The sequence below is a fragment of the Mustelus asterias genome, unplaced genomic scaffold (genome assembly GCF_964213995.1).
Source record: "Mustelus asterias unplaced genomic scaffold, sMusAst1.hap1.1 HAP1_SCAFFOLD_74, whole genome shotgun sequence".
In the NCBI taxonomy this organism is placed as follows: Eukaryota; Metazoa; Chordata; class Chondrichthyes; order Carcharhiniformes; family Triakidae; genus Mustelus; species Mustelus asterias.
Window position 1 is genome coordinate 1465632 of NW_027590134.1, and position 18117 is coordinate 1483748.

The 18117-nt window shown below is 44.3% G+C and overlaps 2 non-coding genes across 2 annotated transcripts; both read left to right on the forward strand.

The window, feature by feature from the left end:
• Nucleotides 1-2329: 2329 nt before the first annotated feature.
• Nucleotides 2330-2418, forward strand: trnap-ugg (transfer RNA proline (anticodon UGG)). Its single transcript is given in 2 exon segments — nucleotides 2330-2366; nucleotides 2383-2418. It is a non-coding gene; the product is annotated as a tRNA-Pro (tRNA).
• A 9260-nt stretch (nucleotides 2419-11678) lies between these two features.
• On the forward strand, nucleotides 11679-11769 carry trnar-ucu (transfer RNA arginine (anticodon UCU)). Its single transcript is given in 2 exon segments — nucleotides 11679-11715; nucleotides 11734-11769. It is a non-coding gene; the product is annotated as a tRNA-Arg (tRNA).
• The last annotated feature ends 6348 nt before the right edge of the window (nucleotides 11770-18117 follow it).

Sequence of the window (18117 nt, forward strand, 5' to 3'; positions counted from 1 at the left end):
TGGCAGATCCAATGGGATGAAGCAGCAGTATAATATGAAGGGTACCATTCTTAGCAGTGTAGAGGATCAGAAGGACCTTGGAGTCCGGGTCCATAGGACTCTTAAATCGGCCTCGCAGGTGGAGGATGCGGTCAAGAAGGCGTACGGCGTATTCGCCTTCATTAATCGAGGGATTGAGTTTAGGAGTCGGGAGATAATGCTGCAGCTTTATAGGACCCTGGTTAGACCCCACTTGGAGTACTGCGCGCAGTTCTGGTCACCTCATTACAGGAAAGATGTTGAAGCCATTGAAAGGGTGCAGAGGAGATTTACAAGGATGTTGCCTGGATTGGGGGGCATGCCTTATGAGGATAGGTTGAGGGAGCTTAGTCTCTTCTCCCTGGAGAGACGAAGGATGAGAGGGGACCTGATAGAGGTTTACAAGATGTTGAGAGGTCTGGATAGGGTAGACTCTCAGAGGCTATTTCCAAGGGCTGAAATGGTTGCTACGAGAGGACACAGGTTTAAGGTGCAGTGGGGTAGGTACAGAGGAGATGACAGGGGTAAGTTTTTCACTCAGAGGGTGGTGGGTGAGTGGTATCGGCTGACGTCGGTGGTGGTGGAGGCAAACTCGTTGGGGTCTTTTAAGAGACTTCTGGATGAGTACATGGGATTTAATGGGATTGAGGGCTATAGATAGGCCTAGAGGTAGGGATATGATCGGCGCAACTTGTGGGCCGAAGGGCCTGTTTGTGCTGTGGCTTTCTATGTTCTATGTTCTATGATACATAAGTATGGAGGTCATGTTGAGCATTTAAATACCCCAGAATGGCCTCGTCTGGAGTACTGCAACCACTTCTGGGCACCACATTTAAAGAAGGTTGTGTCGGCATTGGATAAGGTACTTGGACACGACGTTTGATAGGCTTGAGGGGTGAATAGTCCAGCACCATTCAATATACACACCTTTCTAATCCTACGAGAAACTCGAGCTGGCAATTTCAGCAGTTATTTGAAAAAAAGTTCCAACAACGAATGTAGACAGGCAGGAGGAGATACCTGTAACTCAATGATCCGACAACGTCGGAAAGGAATTTTCTGTTCCGATGGTCAGTGTTCTGTGTGAAGCTGGGAGGGGTTGCATTTTTCCAATTAATCTGTAATCCTTCAGTTGGTTCTTTGTGGAGCTGTTTCTGGGGGTGTTTCCGAGTCAGGAATGTTGAAAATTATCTTTAGTTTTCTGAATGTTACAAACCAAAGTCTCATCTGCTTCTCAGGAGGAATGCTCAGTGAGCTGGGGCAGGTTGAACAATTTCCTGTCCTTCCTTTGATTATCTCCAGGCATGTGGGTAAGGTGCTGGTTGACAGGTGCAGTATTGCAGTGAGGAAAATAAAAAAGAGAATGGGACAAAGTCACAAACTTGTTTGGCTGCAGGTTTTACTGAATGGAGTTTGTGTTTTTCATTTGGTGAGGGTCACTGACTGCATGTGATTGTGGAGTAGGCAGAGGATGGTGACACATGTCAGTGAACAGCCAAGTCTGAGGATAATAGCGAGAGTCATACAGTACAGAAGAGGCGCCTCAACTCATCAAGTCCGCACCGACAAACCTACATTGAATCTACACCAATCCTACCTTCCAGCACGTGGCCCATAGTCCTGAAAGTTATGACATTTCATGTGTTCATCCACATACTTTGTAAACTTAGTGACATTTTTCCCGCCTCTACTATCTTCCCAGGCATTGCAATCCGGACTCTCACCAAGCATTGGATGAAAAAAATGTGTCCCTCAAATCCCCACTAAACCTCCTGTCCTTCACCTTAAAATTCAACCCCTTGTTATTAACCCTGAAATTGAGAGGAACAGCTGCTTCCTATCCACTTTGTCCATAACCCTCATCATCTTATACACCTCCATCAAGTCTCCCCTCAGCCTTCCTTGCTCTAAAGAAAACAACCCGAGCCAAAATAGTCTCCCTTCCAGTCAACATCCAGCTGAATGGCCTCTTCACCCTCTCCAGTGCAATCATATCCTTCCTGTAGTGATTTGACCAGAACTGCAATCAGTACTTCAACTGTGGCCTCACCAAATTTTTGTACAGCTCCAACATTGCCTTGCTGCTCTTATAATCATACACTAGTGCTCCATTCCTCACGCTCCATGTATCTTCACGACTCAGAGTAAAAGGCTATTTCGATTTTGAAAAACATTACGTACGTTGCTGGAGCATTCCCTTGTATTTTCTGGGACCTGGGAATCTTTGGATCCTCTTAAAATCGAAAGAGAAATAACATTGTGACTGTACCTATTCACATGGAGCTAACGTCAGCTGAGGCACGAATGAGCTGATCGCGTGGCCTAATGGATAAGGCGCCTGACTTGGGTATTTTTCATGGTGATATCAGAAGATTGCAGGTTCGAATCCTGTCGCGGTCACTTTGTACGGAAATCTGGTTGAACTTCTTGGGAACCAAGTTATTTCATGTCTGATGAAGTCCACTTTATCTTCCAAACATTGCAGCGCTCTTTCTCAGAATACATTTCCTTCTTATCTTGTCAATTAAATTCAGACTCATGCTAATAGTTGTACCTCCGGTCAATTCCACAGTGTCTGCTTGATTTGGATAAATTATTGATCTACTCAACTAGAAGCAAATGCCTTGTTTCAATCGGGTTTCATGAAATTATGTGGAGAGAATTCGAATCTGCTCGGAAGAGGTTTAATAATGAGCTGAATGAACTGTTTGTGTTTACAGGGAATCCAGAGGTCCGTGCTAATCTTTGGGGACATGGAGTAAATCCCACCACGGCAGCTGGTGAAATTTAAATTCACTGATTTAATACATAGAAACATGGATAGAAAACAGAAACAGGAGTCGGCCATTCAGCAAATCTAAGTCTGGAATTGAACGCAATTCTCTGTAATGTCGGCCTTGAAAGTCCTGACGATTGTTTTCCCACAGAAAACATCTTCACAGAACAACAGAGAACATTTCACACAACAGGAAACACCTTTACAGAAGAGAGAAAACATCTGCTCAAGACAGATCGCATTTACACAACCGGGAACACATCTACACAACAGGGAAAAATGTGATACAACCACAGTGAAGATCTGTCAACGGCAGATCCCAGTTCCACAACAGAGTGCACAGTTACACAAAAGGAAATGCATTTCAAAACAGGGCCTACCTTCGTGTCACAAAAATTCCCGTTTCATACATAATCAGTTTGTCCATCTCAGTATCTTGCTGGTTTGCTCGGAATCTTTTCTGTCTGTCATTGTGTGTCCTTATAGTCTCTTGCTGATTTTCTGTGTGTCTTTCTCTGTCTGTTACAGTCGGCGTGATGTTACGTGTTATAGTTCAGCCAGAGAGAGCCTCCCAACACGTGGGTCTTATTTGAAATAAAAATACAATGAATAGTTTCCTCTCTCCCATGCACCAGGAATAGGCAGGGTGCGGGTGACATTTCGGAGCAGAGTGGCACAGCGGAAGGGCACTGGGCCCATAACCCAGCGGTCGCTGGATTGAAACCATCCTCTTGCTGTCATATTCTCGCTCACATCACATGGAAACATTCGGCTGCTGCCCAATTTCCTCCACCACTTGGTCGAAAACAGATTATGATAACTGCGTGGGTGGGTTTCCTCCGGGTGCTCCGCTTTCTTCCCACAGTCTAAAGATGTGCGGGTTAGGTTGTTTGGCCATTCTAAAATTGCCCCTTAGTGTCCTGAGATGTGCAGCTCAGAGGGGTTTGTGGGTAAAAATGTAGGGATATGGGGGTAGGGTCTGGGTGGGATTGTGGTCGGTGCAGACCCGAGGGGCCCAATGGCCTCTTTCTGCACTGCAGGGTTTCTTTCTTTCTATGTGGCTGGACAGCTTATTCAGCCAAAAGCTCGGGATCAATTCTTGTATCGATTGAGATTTTTCATGAAGGCCTCTCAGGCTAGCTCCTCGCCTGAGGTGTGACTCCTTTGTTTAAATCAACACCAGTTAGCTATCCCCTTTGATGACACCGAGAAACATTTGGAACTGTGCACCTTGCTTTAACTTTACAAGCAATGTACGAATCACATCCCTGACACATTGTTCAAATGTGAAAGTGTGCAAAAAAATACTGAGCATGCGAACCGGAAGTATCCCTAAAATTTCATTCCTATCATAGTTATGAGATTTTTCATTTCGGGAACAATCAACAAATGCAAAATCCAAGGACTGATGTAGAAAAGCTTCATGAGCCTGACGTGATTTGAACACTCAACCTTCTAATATCGAGTTAGATGCGCGACCGTTGCACCACAAGCTCACAGCACTTGGCGACTTTTTACATCTGGTTTATGTTTGGTGAGTTCAAAACTCAAACAGGGACCAGAGAAGGGAACTGCCTCCATCTTTACTTTCTCAGGATTCACATCGAATGGAAGAGCAACAGTGAACCAAAATTGACGGAAAAGTAGAGAAACAACATTATCCTACAGGAGAAATGTGTTCTTTGTTCCATGTGTTAAAATCACAAGAGGTGATCAGAAATGTTATCGTTGCATAATGAGGTGGCCGATTGGTTAAGGCGATGGACTACTAATCCATTGTGTTCTGCATGCGCGGGTTCGAATCGCATTCTCGTCCATGACCCATTTTCTCTGCCGCTTTATTGAGGGTCAACTGATGTTTCGTTGTTATTTTGAGATTCACGGAACCAAGATGAAGTTTGGACACAAGGTGAAGTTTTGACAGGCTTGAGGGGTGAATATTCGAACACAAATCCATATTCCAGATTCCTAATCCATGAGAAACTCGATCTGGCAATCGATTCAAAATAATTTTGGGCGGCAGATTGGCACCACGAGAACATGTGGCTTCAGAAGCTCCAAAGCAGTCGCCAGCTTTTGTCTTTGACAGATTTTGTCTTTCCGGAATCAGCAAGTCAGCCATTAAAATTAGTGCTGGATTAGCTGGATTAGCCATGCTAAATTGCCCCTTAGTGTCAGGGGGATTAGCAGCGTAAATATGTGAGGTTCCGGGGATGCGGTTTGTGTCGGATTGTTATCGATGCAGGTTCGATGGGCCGAATGTCCTCCTTCTGCACTGTGCGGATTCTATGAAGTTCGAGGCGGCAGTCTCACTTCTCTGTGAACATTGATAGACCAGTTCTTTATTTCTTCAACCTTTACCTAAAATGCCGACTCCAATGAGATTCTGACCTGCAACCTTTGAATGTCTCATTAAACAATGATGAGAAGTCCAACGAATCAAATCCAGCCTACCGGACGACCTGGATCCACGACAGTTTTTCTACTGCCGCAACAGGTCCACAGCAGACCCATTTCCCTGGCCCTGCACTGAACTCTGGAACACCTAGATAACAAAGAAATCTATGTCAGACTCCTACTTATTGGCCAAACCTCAGCCTTCAACACCATTATTCTCACGAAACTCATCTCCAAACTCCGTGGCCTGGGCCTCGGCACCTCCCTCTGCGACTGGATCTTGAACTTCCTAACTCACAGACCAAAATCAGTAAGGATAGGCAACAACACCTCCTCCACGATAATCCTCAACACCGGTGCCCCACAAGGCCGTGTTCCCAGCCCCCTACTATACTCCTTGTACACCTATGACTGTGCGGCCAAATTCCCCTCCAATTCGATTTTCAAGTTACTGACGACACCACCGCAGTGGGTCGGATCTCAAACAATGATGAGACAGAGTCGAGGAATGAGATAGAGAATCTGGTGAACTGGTGTGGCAACAATAACCTCTCCCTCAATGTCACCAAAACGAAGGCGATTGTCATCGACTTCAGGAAGCATAAAGGAGAACATGCCCCTGTCTACATCAACGGGGACGAAGTAGAAAGGGCCGAGAGCTTCAAGTTTTTCGGTATCCAGATCACCAGCAATCTGTCCTGGTCCCCCCATGCCGACACTATCGGTAAGAAAGCCCACCAACGCCTCTACTTTTTCAGAAGACCAAGGAAATTTGGCATGTCTGCTGTGAACCTCACCAACTTTTACAGGTGCACCATAGAAAACATTGTATGTTGTATCACAGCTTGGTATGGGTCCTGCTCTGCCCAAGAAACTACAAAAGGTCATGAATGTCGCCCAATCCATCACGCAAACCAGCCTCCCATGCATTGACTCCGTCTACACTTCCCGGTGCCTCGGCAAAGCAGCCAGTATAATTGAGGACCCCCCGGACATTCTCTCTTCCACCATCTTCTGTCGGGGAAAAGATACAAAAATCTGAGGTCATGGACCAAACGACTCAAGAACAGCTGCTGCTGTCAGACTTGTGAATGGACTTACCTTGCATTAAGTTGATCTTCCTCTGCACCCTCGCTATGTCTGTAACTCTACGTTCTGCACTCTCTCGTTTCCTTCAGCGTGAACGATATGCTTTGTCTGTATAGCACGCCAGAAACAATATTTTTCACTGTATGTGAATACATGTGACAATAATAAATCAAATCAAAACAAAGATAATTTTGTTGATTTCGAATTTCACCATCTGGCGTGGCAAGAGGTGATTGAGTGTGTGTGTGCGTGTGAAAGAGAAAGGGATTCTCTCATTATCAGTTTTTTGTGTGTGGATTAATCCCTGCTATTCCCTCACAAGCACAGTACTCCCCCTGCACTTGTGAAATCCTATTAAAAAAACACGTATACCCCTGTGACCCTGGTGGGCGGGTGGAGGGTGGCCTGAGGTTTGAAGGCAATGCCTCAGGGTGCTGAGTGTGAAAACAGCCGATTTTAAAGCATGTGTGTAAGAAAGTGAAGAGTGAACTTGTCTGTGAGGAGATCACAGAAAAGCTGTGTCTGGAGCTGCGCCACAGAGACAAGTTTTGTGTTGTCAGTAAATGAACTCCTACAATGCAGGCACAAAATCAGAAACAGGAAATGCTGGAAATATTCAGCAGCTCCGAAAGCAGCTGTGGAGAGATATTCCTGTCGCCAGGATATAACTTTCCAATTGGACACTTCACGTTGCTCAGATCTTACACTCTCAATATCTTCGTGTAAGGAACAGGTAGGGCGAGAATTGGGTCTTTATTGATTTGAGCAAATTGAGCAATGCAGCAATGAAAAACTCCTTACTCCCCCCCCCCCCCCCCCCCCCGGCGGCTTGGGAAAGGATGAGACTCAGATACAGGCCTCTGGCTGGGGTTGAAAAATGGAAAAGCATATCGAGTTTTAAATGAAATGACAATGAAAATGAAATTCAAATCGACATGTGGAGATTCACGTGCCTGTCATGAGCGTTAGGGTGGCCGAGTAGTCTAAGGCGTTGTGTTAAGATCGCAGACTTGTTTGGAGGCGTGGGCTTAGATCCTTTTACTGGTGCTGATTTTTTTTTCCTGCGCCAGGCACCATCCAAACCCACGAAATCTCTCACCTGGAACCACAAGAGCAACAGATGCAGAGAAACAACGATCACCTGCGAGTTCCACTCCGAGAGCCATACACCGCCCTGACTTGGAAATGTGCCGCCGTTTCTGTGGCTGGTTCACAATCCTGGAACTCACTCCCGAAAAGCAGTGTGCCTGTACTTACACCACATGGAGTGTCATGCCTCAAGAATGAATTTACAGCCAAATTATCAAAGATAATTAATTTTGAACAAAAAATATTTCCCGGGCCAGCGACACAGATATCCCGTATAAATGAAGTTCTTCAGAAATCACCTCGTGCCACAGGAGGAGCGCATCTGACTTCAGAGCCGAAAGCTGTGTGTGTGAATCGCATCCTGAACACGGCTACTTTTATATCAGATGTGTGTCTGAATACAGTAAATTGAACCACCTCACAGTAAGCCACACAATGTTTAGCCGAGGAGTTTCACTGAGTGGTTTGTGTCATTCCCTCTGATGTACAATGTCGGAGAAGGGCGGCACGGTAGCACAGTGGTTAGCACTGCTGCTTCACAGCTGCAGGGACCTGGGTTCGATTCCTGGCTTGGGTCACAGTCTGTGTGGAGTTTGCACATTCTCCTCGTATCTGCGTGGGTTTCCTCCGGGTGCTCCTGTTTCCCCCCACAGTTCAAAGATGTGCGGGTTAGGCTGATTGGCCGTGCTAAAATTGCCCCTTAGTGTCTTAAGATGGGTAGGTTAGAGCGATTAGCGGGTAAATATATGGGGGTAGGGCCTGGGTGGCATTGTGGTCGGTGTAGACTCGATGGGCCGAATTGCCTCTTTCTACACTGTAGGGTTTCTATGATTCTAACAGCAGATTTGAAAGGTTTACAGGGAAATCGGTGCAGTCTCGATTGGCCACCGAAGGGATTTTTTAATTTATGATTCTATCCCCAACCCGTTACACGATGGAGTGAGAAACAGGAAGGTTTGGTGAAGGTCAGGATTTGAAATGTGGGCTAGCTCTATTTTCACAGATGCTACCACATCTGTAACTTATTTCCGACATTCCATTGTCGTGCGATAAAGACCATCAGGCTCTGCGGCTCAGCTGGTTAAATCTCTTTCAAGCGATCTACGCTATTGCACAAGGCGAAATATGACTAAATACTGTTTTTTCAATTTCCAGTAGATATTCTGCAGATATAGAAACTGAACACATTTCGAAACGTCCCGCGAATATCTCTGCTGCTAATTTAGAGGATCCAAAATTTTTCATCATGAAAACTGTGACGAGTGGTGTGCCGCAGGGATCGGTCTTGGGTCCATTGTTTGTCATCTATATCAATGATCTGGGTGATAATGTGGTAAATTGGATCAGCAAATTTAATGATAATACAAAGATTGGAGGGGTAGTGGACAGTGAGGAAGGTTTTCAAAGCTTGCAGAGGGATTTGGACCCACTAGAAAAATGGGCTGAAAAATGGCAAATGGAATTTAAGATGTGGAGATGCCGGCGTTGGACTGGGGTGAACACGGTAAGAAGTCTTACCACACCAGGTTAAAGTCCAACAGGACTTTGTTTGGTAGCAAATGCCATAAGCTTTCGGAGCACTGCTCCTTCGTCAGATGGAGTGGAAATGTGCTCTCAAACAGTGCAAACAGACCAAATCAAGTTGCAAAATACTGATTAGAATGCGAATCCGACAGCCAGCCAGGTCTTAAAGGTACAGACAATGTGGGTGGAGGGAACATTAAACACAGGTGAAAGAAATGTGTATTGTCTCCAGACAGAACAGCAAGTGAGATTCTACAAGCCCAGGAGGCAAGCTGTGGGGGTTACTGATAATGTGACATAAATCCAACATCCCGGTTTCGGCCGTCCTCATGTGTGCGGAACATGGCTATCAGTTTCTGCTCAGCGACTCTGCGCTGTCGTATGTCGTGAAAGCCGCCTTGGAGAACGCTTACCTAAAGATCCAAGGCTGAATGCCCGTGACTGCTGAAGTGCTCCCCCACAGGAAGAGGACAGTCTTGCCTGGTGATTGTCGAGCGGTGTTCATTCATCCGTTGTCGTAGTGTCTGCATGGTTTCCCCAATGTACCATGCCTCGGGACATCCTTTCCTGCAGCGTATCAGGTAGACAATGTTGGCCGAGTTGCAAGAGTAGGTACCGTGTACCTGGTAGATGGTGTTCTCACGTGAGATGATGGCATCCATGACGATGATCCGGCACGTCTTGCAGAGGTTGCTGTGGCAGGGTTGTGTGGTGTCGTGGTCACTGTTCTCCTGAAGGCTGGGTAGTTTGCTGCGGACAACTGCTCCAGGTAATAGCAAATTGCAAATTATATTGACTACATGGGAAAGTACATTAATATTGAATTCTCCATGGGATATAAGGCTGACATCCAATCATTAATTCCTGTTTGATCTGTCTCTGCAAAAGCGATAGTTCATGTCTTTTATCTCTGCTCTACTGCAGTTCTGTATTGCGGCCAGTAGATGTCAGCAAACTCTGGTAGTCTGAAGTTGAGACAGAGAGGGATTCAACCGACAGGAAATGTTCACATGATATTGAACCTGGGACGGAGGAATTTCGGAATACTAAATATGTTGGCCATATCAATTCGAAATTGACCAGTACGCTGCTTTGCTCTGTATTCACCATTTAAATACCCATAAATCAGCAAGGCTGATTTTTAAGTGAAAGTATTAGCACCAGTCGGTATTCTCTTTTCAACCAAGTGGCATTTTGAATCATTGTTGTTTAGCATGGTTAGAATTTCATTATGCAACGGTTTAATTATTAGTACAAAACTATTAAAGCATATATTACACAAAGTTTTATCTATTTATAATTGTGGTAGTATATAAAGAGAAACTTGCTTTTCTTGACATATATTATTGACCTATATCTGGGTGTACAGGTTTCAATCTCAAAATTTACCAGTGGTGCAAAACTTGAAAAGATTATGAACTTTAGTGAGAAGGACATTGCTAATCTTCAAGAAGATATGGACAGGCTCGTGGAATGTGCAGACACGTGACATATTGCAACTTAATTAATGTAAGGAAGTGTGAACTGATACATCTTGGTCCGAAGATCAAGGAGAGACGATATAAAACAATTTATATTTTATATAAGAACATTTAGCGTTCCTAATCCGTATTGCACCTTTACCACACCAAGATGCCGCAGTCTCTCCACACATCTCAGAACCCACTGAATATCCAGCCTGTCTTTCTGTATTTCTGTATTTCTGTATTTCACCATCTACTTGTACGGTGAACATTAAACATTTAGCACACCTACTTTCCTATGTACCTTCACTCTGCAACGACTCCCTGCTCCATCTGACAACTCAGTCAATGTCGCACCTTCACTTTGTCTATTGCCCATGGTAGGCTTATTCTGCCCAGTACCCATTGTGTTTCACTTTGATCAGTTATATTGCCCAGATTGCATACTGTTCCAACTTTTCCATTCTCCATTAATAATGAATGAATAAATAGAACCATCCCTTGAATAAACACTGTCACCTTTCAATGTTTTGTGGGTGAGTTTCATGAAGTGCTGTGTGTGATTCCCACCTTTATGCTTCTGCACAAATTTAGTCAAAGGAAAGCTATTCAAATATATTTTCAATTCTCCTTCTCTTTCACAAAGGACTGAGCGGGTATTGGATACAGTTTCAATCATAGCTTTAAAAAGATAGAGATTGGGTTTTCAAGTTTAAAATCCAAGGGTGACATCAATGCCTGAAGTGGTTTTCAGGCTGTGGCGACTAGAATACCAATGCAGACTATCAATTTGAATGATTCAAAATCATAGAATGGAGCATCCATTGTTGATGAAAGGAAACTTTAAATTGTGCAGCTGTGCTCTGCTTCAGGAACTGGTTTTATGGAAATCTCCATGAATCAAAAATGTTGCCTCACCTGGTGAGCATTTCCAGCATTTTTTGTTTTTGTTTCAGATTTCCAGCTTCCAGCTTTGCGTTGTGTTCTGTGCAGATGTTTCCCTGGAACAGGGAACAGGTTCTGATCTGTCCTGTGACAGATAGAGTGGAATGTGTCTCCCGACTATCAAAACCGCGAGATTAATCTCCAAGAGAGACAGGGAAGATCATTCTGTGATGGACAGATTTCCTGTATAAAGGACACAAAGGTTTGTATTTCCACAGCCTTCTGAACAGACATAAGATGCCCCAACATGACTTGCAATCAATGAAGTTCCTCTCAACAGTTCTTGACATTTTAAGTACGAGAGTTCTGAACTTACCAGTCGTTTATACCTTGTCAAGCATCCATGTATGGACCTGAGAAGTGAATTCCTAGCGCGCGGCTCTGTGGCGCAATGGATAGCCCGTTGGACTTCTAAAAGATGGCAGCTTTGCCATTCAAAGGTTGTGGGTTCGAATCCCACCAGAGTCGAATTTTGGATCAGATTAGTAACGAACAGTTTGCTCCTTCATTGATCTGATTCGGTTTGGCACCGACATTTCCTGTTCTGTCACCTCTCCATGCTGTTTCTGTTTACTCGGCTCCCAGAGAAACCACTGACTCGAGAAGAAATCGCAATCCCCGGGGGCTTTCTTAAAGTTTGACACAACATTCGCTGGTTGGGTTAGAAATAGTAATTTTTCAATTAGATATTTCGCTTCCTTTGGAAGATAAAGAAGATTAAAGAACACACACTGAACGACAACAATTTAAAAATAACTACAATCAATAACTAAATATCAGCGCCGTGCAACCTAGTGGTATTATTCTGATGTGTCTGCTGCGCTTGTCCTTCTCGGCTGTAGTGGTCGTGGGTTTGGGAAGGTGCTGGCAAAGTAGCCTTGCTGAGTTGCTGCAGTGCATCTTGTAGGTGGTGCACACTGCTGCCGTTGTGTATTGGTAGCGAACGGAGTGAATTTTTATGTATGGGAAGGGAATGAAGTGGGATGCTTTGTCCTGGATGGTGCCAAACTGTAGTGCTGTACAAGCTGCATTCACCGAAGCAAGTTATCCCAGGAAAGCGAGTGCTTCGGTTTCCTCCCACAGCCCAAAGATGAGCAGGTTGTGTGGATTGGCCATGCTAGATTCCCCAAGGTGTTTGTATCGGTAGATTAGCGGGGTGGAAAGGTCCTGTGTGCGATTCTCTGTCGGAGAGTCGGTACAGGCCCGATGGGCAGAATGGTCTCCTTCAGCACTGTCGGGATTGTGTGATTCTAAGGCCATTTGACTGTGTTAGAAATTCCCTGAGGAAATAAAAAGGAAAACTGTCTTTGTAGAATTTTCAGCATTGGGTTTATTGGAGATTATTTTTTACTGTAAAATGATGAAAATAACTGAATCGTGTAAATAAACAGTCGAGATATTCGTGGGGAGTCTCGAAATCTGTGATTGTTTCATCTTTGTAGATCATCCACTGTAAAGGGAAAGACAATATTGACGAGCAAGAAAGGGACATTGTAATTTGAGCAATTGCAATGAACACTTGAAAGATCACGTGAAAGTAATCAAGGCACTGCTCGTGTACGTGAAACCAGGATCTACCTGTTACTAGACATGGTCTTTAACCAACTCAGCTGCAGAGCCTGATACTGCTACTCCTGGTGCAGCAGAATGCTGGAAATAAGCTCCAGATCTGTTGGTGTTTGTTATAAAAGAGATACTGCCAGATCTGGAACGTATCTGAGAAAATAGAAGTCGTTCACATTTCAGATGCAGACCTTTCACGGGAACGACCGTTTCTCTCTCCCCAGATGCTATGGGATCTCGGATAGATTCATGAAAGAAAATAATTGAATCCCACAGTGGCCCATCGAGACTGCACCGAATTCCCAGTAAACATTTCAAATCCGCCTTTCCCCGACATGGAACAAGCACATCAGAGGGAATCGCACCCATCGCTCAGTGAAACTCTTCCGCTAAACATTGAGCGGTTTATCGTGAGCTGGTTCCATTTACTGTTTTCAGGCACACATCTGGTATAAAAGTAGCCGTGTTCAGGATTTGATTCACACGTATAATTTACTATTCTAAAGTTGATTATTTTTTAATACTTCATTCATACGGGATATGTGTGTCACTGGCCTGGGACGCATTTATTGTTCAGTTTAAATATTTCTCAGTAATTGGCGGTGAATTCATTCTTGAGCCACTGCAGTCCATGTGGTTATACACTGTTGTTCGGGATAGAGTTCCAGGATTGTGAGCTGGCCACAGCAAAGGCGATATATTTCCGAGTCAGGACGGAGTGGACCTTGCAGGTCGTCGTTGTTGTTCTGCATCTGCTCCCCATGTGCAGCCAGGTGAGAGTTGCCTTGCGTTTCGAAGGTGCCTCGCGACGGAATAACCATTGCCAGGAGTGGGATTTCAACAGACGTCTCTAGAGGAGACTGCGATCTAAGCGCAGCGCCTTAGACCGCTCGGCCATCCTGCCGACACTGGAAGTTTCGTAAAAACTCTGCACAAATCGATTTGAATTCCATCTTTATTGTTATTACATTTAAAACTCGATGTGTTTTTTCCATTTGTCAATCCCAGCCAGAGGCTCGTATCTGAGTCCCATCCGTCTCCAAGCCGCCGGGGGGTGAGCAGTTTCTCATTGCTGCATTGTTCTGTTTGCCCAAATCAACAAAGACCCAATTCCCGCCCTCCCTGTTCCTTCCATGAAGGTGTTGAGAGGGTCAGATCTGAGCAACATGAAGTATTCAATTGGAGAGTTACATCCTGGTGACATGAATATCTCTCCACAGCTGCTTTCGGAGCTGCAGAACATTTCCAGCATTTCCTGGTTCTGATTTTGTGCCTTCATTACAGGAGGTCATTGTCTGACAACCAAAACTTGTCTCTTTTACGCAGCTCCAGATACAGCTTTTCTGTGATCTTCTCACAGACAAGTTCACTGTTCACTTTCCTACACACACGCTTTAAAATCGGCTGTTTTACACTCAGCACCCTGCGGCATTGTCTTCAATGCCCACCACACCTCCCATCCGCCCATCAGGGTCACAAGGGTACAAGTATTTTTTTAAAAATAAGAATTCACCGGTGCAAAGGGATCACATTGTTTGTGAGGGAATATAGGGGATTAATCCGCACTCACAAGCAGAATGAAAATGAATTAATCTCTCTCTCACACGCACACTCATATAAACACTCACACATCCACCGCCACGGCAGATGGTGAAATTCGACATCAATAAAAATGTCTGGAATTCATTACCTTGAATCGATTGTCGTAGAAAAAGAAACAACAACTGATAAACTGATGCTCTTTAGAGAAGGAATTCTTACCTTGTCTGGCCTGTATGTGACTCCCGACCAACAGCAATGCGGTTGACTCTGAACTGCCCTCAAAGGTGGCCGAACAAGCCACTCAGTTGGAGGGAAATTTGGGGGTGATGTCTTTGTGGTATTATCGCTGGAATATTGATCCCGAAACTCAACTAATTACTGTCTGGATCCGTGCTCAAATCCCGCCACGGCAGCTGGTGGAATTTGAGTTCAATGCAAAATACCTGCAATGAAGAATCTATTCATGCTTTCATGCATTGTCCATTATCGGAATAACCATTTGGTTCGCCAATGCCCTTCAGGGAACTAAATTCTTGCCCAGTCTGGCCTATAGGTGACTCCAGAGCCACAGCAATGTGGTTGACTCTCAACTGCACGAGGGCAACTGTGATTGGGCAATAAATGCTGGCCAGCCAATGACGCCCAAGCCCCATGAATGAACACAAAAAGAAATGTTGGCCCAGTCAGCGACGCTGAAAGAAATATATCGGAGATTCAAAATGAGGAGATACATCAACTCGTTCACAATCCCAGAGCTTGCAAATACAGAATTAATTCCAACAAATTTACAGCTCCTGGAACTGACGGTCAGAACACATCGCTTGTGCACGCACAATTCCACAGACAAAATGAGAAAGATCCCAACCCCCACACAGCAGCAGATAATGAAAAACGCAGTTTAACAATGACGCTGATGTGGCGATGCTGGTATTGGACTGGGGTGGGCATATTGAGAAGTCTCACAACACCAGGTTAAAGTCCATCATGTTTATTTGGAATCATGAGCTGTCGAAGCGCTGCTCCTTCAACAGGTGAGTTGACTCAATAAATTCCAAATAAACCTGTTGCACTTTACCTGGTGTTGTGAGACTTCTTACTGAAGATGACCCAGATATAAAGGTAAAGCCAGCTTAGTCCCAAATGACCATCCGCTGTTCCCCCTCTCAACACGGAGAGCTGACTGGTGAAGATTTAGCTTAATGATTACCACACCTCAGGCGAGGGGCAAGACTAAGAAGAGTAAATGTGCTACCTAATAGTACATCTGCAATTTGTTCACTGTAATTTTGTATTCACTTCTTGCTTTCAGTTAGATAGTCAATGATACTTTGAGTTTATTAACGGCTCTTAAAAACTGTCCTGTCACCTTCAATGATTTATGCACGTGTCCATAATATTCCCGCTGTTCCTGCATCCTCTTTTGGAATTATTTTATGTTGCCTCTTTGTGTTCCTCCCAACAAAATGAATCACTTTATTTTGCATCTGCCACATGTCATCTCATTCCACGAACCTTTCTGTGTCCTTTCGGAGGTCCACTGGAAATTCTGCAGATCCTTTCACAACGACAGGACGTCCCAAAACATTTCACTGATAATAAAGTATTTATTGAAATGTAACCACTGTCCAAATGCTGAACTTTTGAACTTTCTGATTCACGAAGTCAGAAATTCCCATATGGGGATAGGGACTTACATTAGCGAACATCCAACCCTTTGGAAAACTTCCAGAGTCGATACAAAACAGGAAATGATCACCAATACATCCACTATTTCCAGGGCCACGTCATTAAGTACTCTGGGATGCAGAGCATCAGGCCCTGGAGATTTGTCGTGTTTTAATCCGAGCAGTTCCTACAATACAATTTCCTGACGAATAAAGGTTTTCTTCAGTTCCTTCATCATGCTTTTGAAGGCAGAGATTTTCTACAAGATGCTTCGAAAACCAATTTCTCTCTTAAAGCTTCAAAACACTCTAAAATAATTTCACAAAATGTGCTTGTGGGTGCTAATTGTTTGTAACATATAATTTTATACTACTGAGAGGAAAGGTGCTTATTTGAGACTAAAACAATGAAAATGAGTAACTCTAGTTGTTTCATTTCTTCTTTAAATATTGTTCAATTGTTGATAGTTAAGTTGCTTCATTTGTTAGAGTTGGTTTTAAACTGTGATTTAAACAAATATCTTGCTGTAAATGATTTTTAATTTGTCAGTGGAATTACTTTCTGATCCAGTCCCCTAACTCTTATGCACCAACTTCCAAACCCACGATCGTGACCATCTTGAAGAACAAGAGGAGCAGATGTCTGGGATCACCGCTACCCAAATGTTCCCTTCCAAGTCACTCACCATCCTGATTTGGAAGCGTATCACCGTCCTTCACTGTCACCAGTTCAATATCCAGGAATTCCCTCCCGAACAACACTCTCTGTGTGTCTGCACCCCAGGGACTGCAGAGACTCAAACACACCACGATTCTCAAGTACAGCTCGGGATGGCCAATAAATGAAACCTGTCCTGCGGTGCCCAAATACTGTTCAAAAAATAAAACAACTTAAAGGGAGGCCATTCATCCCTATCTGTCTCTGCTAGCTCAGCGAGCCCCTGGTTTCACTGCCTTGTCGGTTAACTGTTACCCTACATATTTTCCTTTCGAAGAACAATCGAATTCAAGTGAACCTGCCGTGACCCTCTCTCAGGCAGCATTTCCTTGATGCTGTCTTTTGCTTCTTTTGACAATTACCTCCAATATCTGCCCTCTGAGTCTCGATCCTACTAACAATGAGTACAAATTTCTGTCAATCTTCAGACCAGACCCATGAGGATCTGCATGTTTTTCCCAATTCTCCTCTGAACCTTCTCTTCACCGAGTAGAGAAGTCGCAGCGTATCCAACCATTCTCAGTAACTAAAGTTCTTCATCAATTGAACTATTCTGGTGAAACATTTCTGCTACCTTCTGAAATCTTTTATATTGTGTTTTAAATTTTCTCTGCAGAAAATGGAAGCAATATCCACTTGAAACTGAACTCAATTTAAATGCAGGCTTAACATACTTTCTGTACTTTGTACCCTGTGCCCCATTAATAAAAAGCAGGGCACTGTCTGATTTATTATAATCTCTCTCCTCAGCATCCTGTGTACAGTTCTGATCACCCTACTATAGAAAGGATATTATTAAAATAGAAAGAGTGCAGAAAAGAGTTACGAGAATGTTACCAGGACTTGATGGTTTGAGTTACAACGAGAGGCTGAATACACTGTGATTTTTTTCTATCGATCTCAGGGGTGATCTTATTGAGGACTACAAAATAATGAAGGGCATTGATTAGCTAGATCGTCAATATCTTTTCCCAAAGGTAGGGGAGTCTAAAACTAGAGGGCATAGGTTTCAGGTGAGTGCGCGCGGGGCGGCGGGGGGGGGGGGGGGGGGGGGGGCTGGAGGGCGGGGGCGGGGGGCGTGGATACAAAAGGGTCAACAGGGGCAATTCTTTCACAAAGAGGGTAGTGCGTAACTGGAAAAAGCTGCCAGAGGTAGTCATAGAGGCGGGGACAATTTTGTCTTTCGACAGTTAGATGAGTAAGATGGCTATCGAGGGTACGGGCCAAACGCAGGCAATTGGGACGAGCTTAGTCGTTAAAAAAGGGCGGCATGGACAAGTTGAGTCGAAGGGCCTGTTTCCATGCTGTAAACCTCTGTGTCAATCCCTG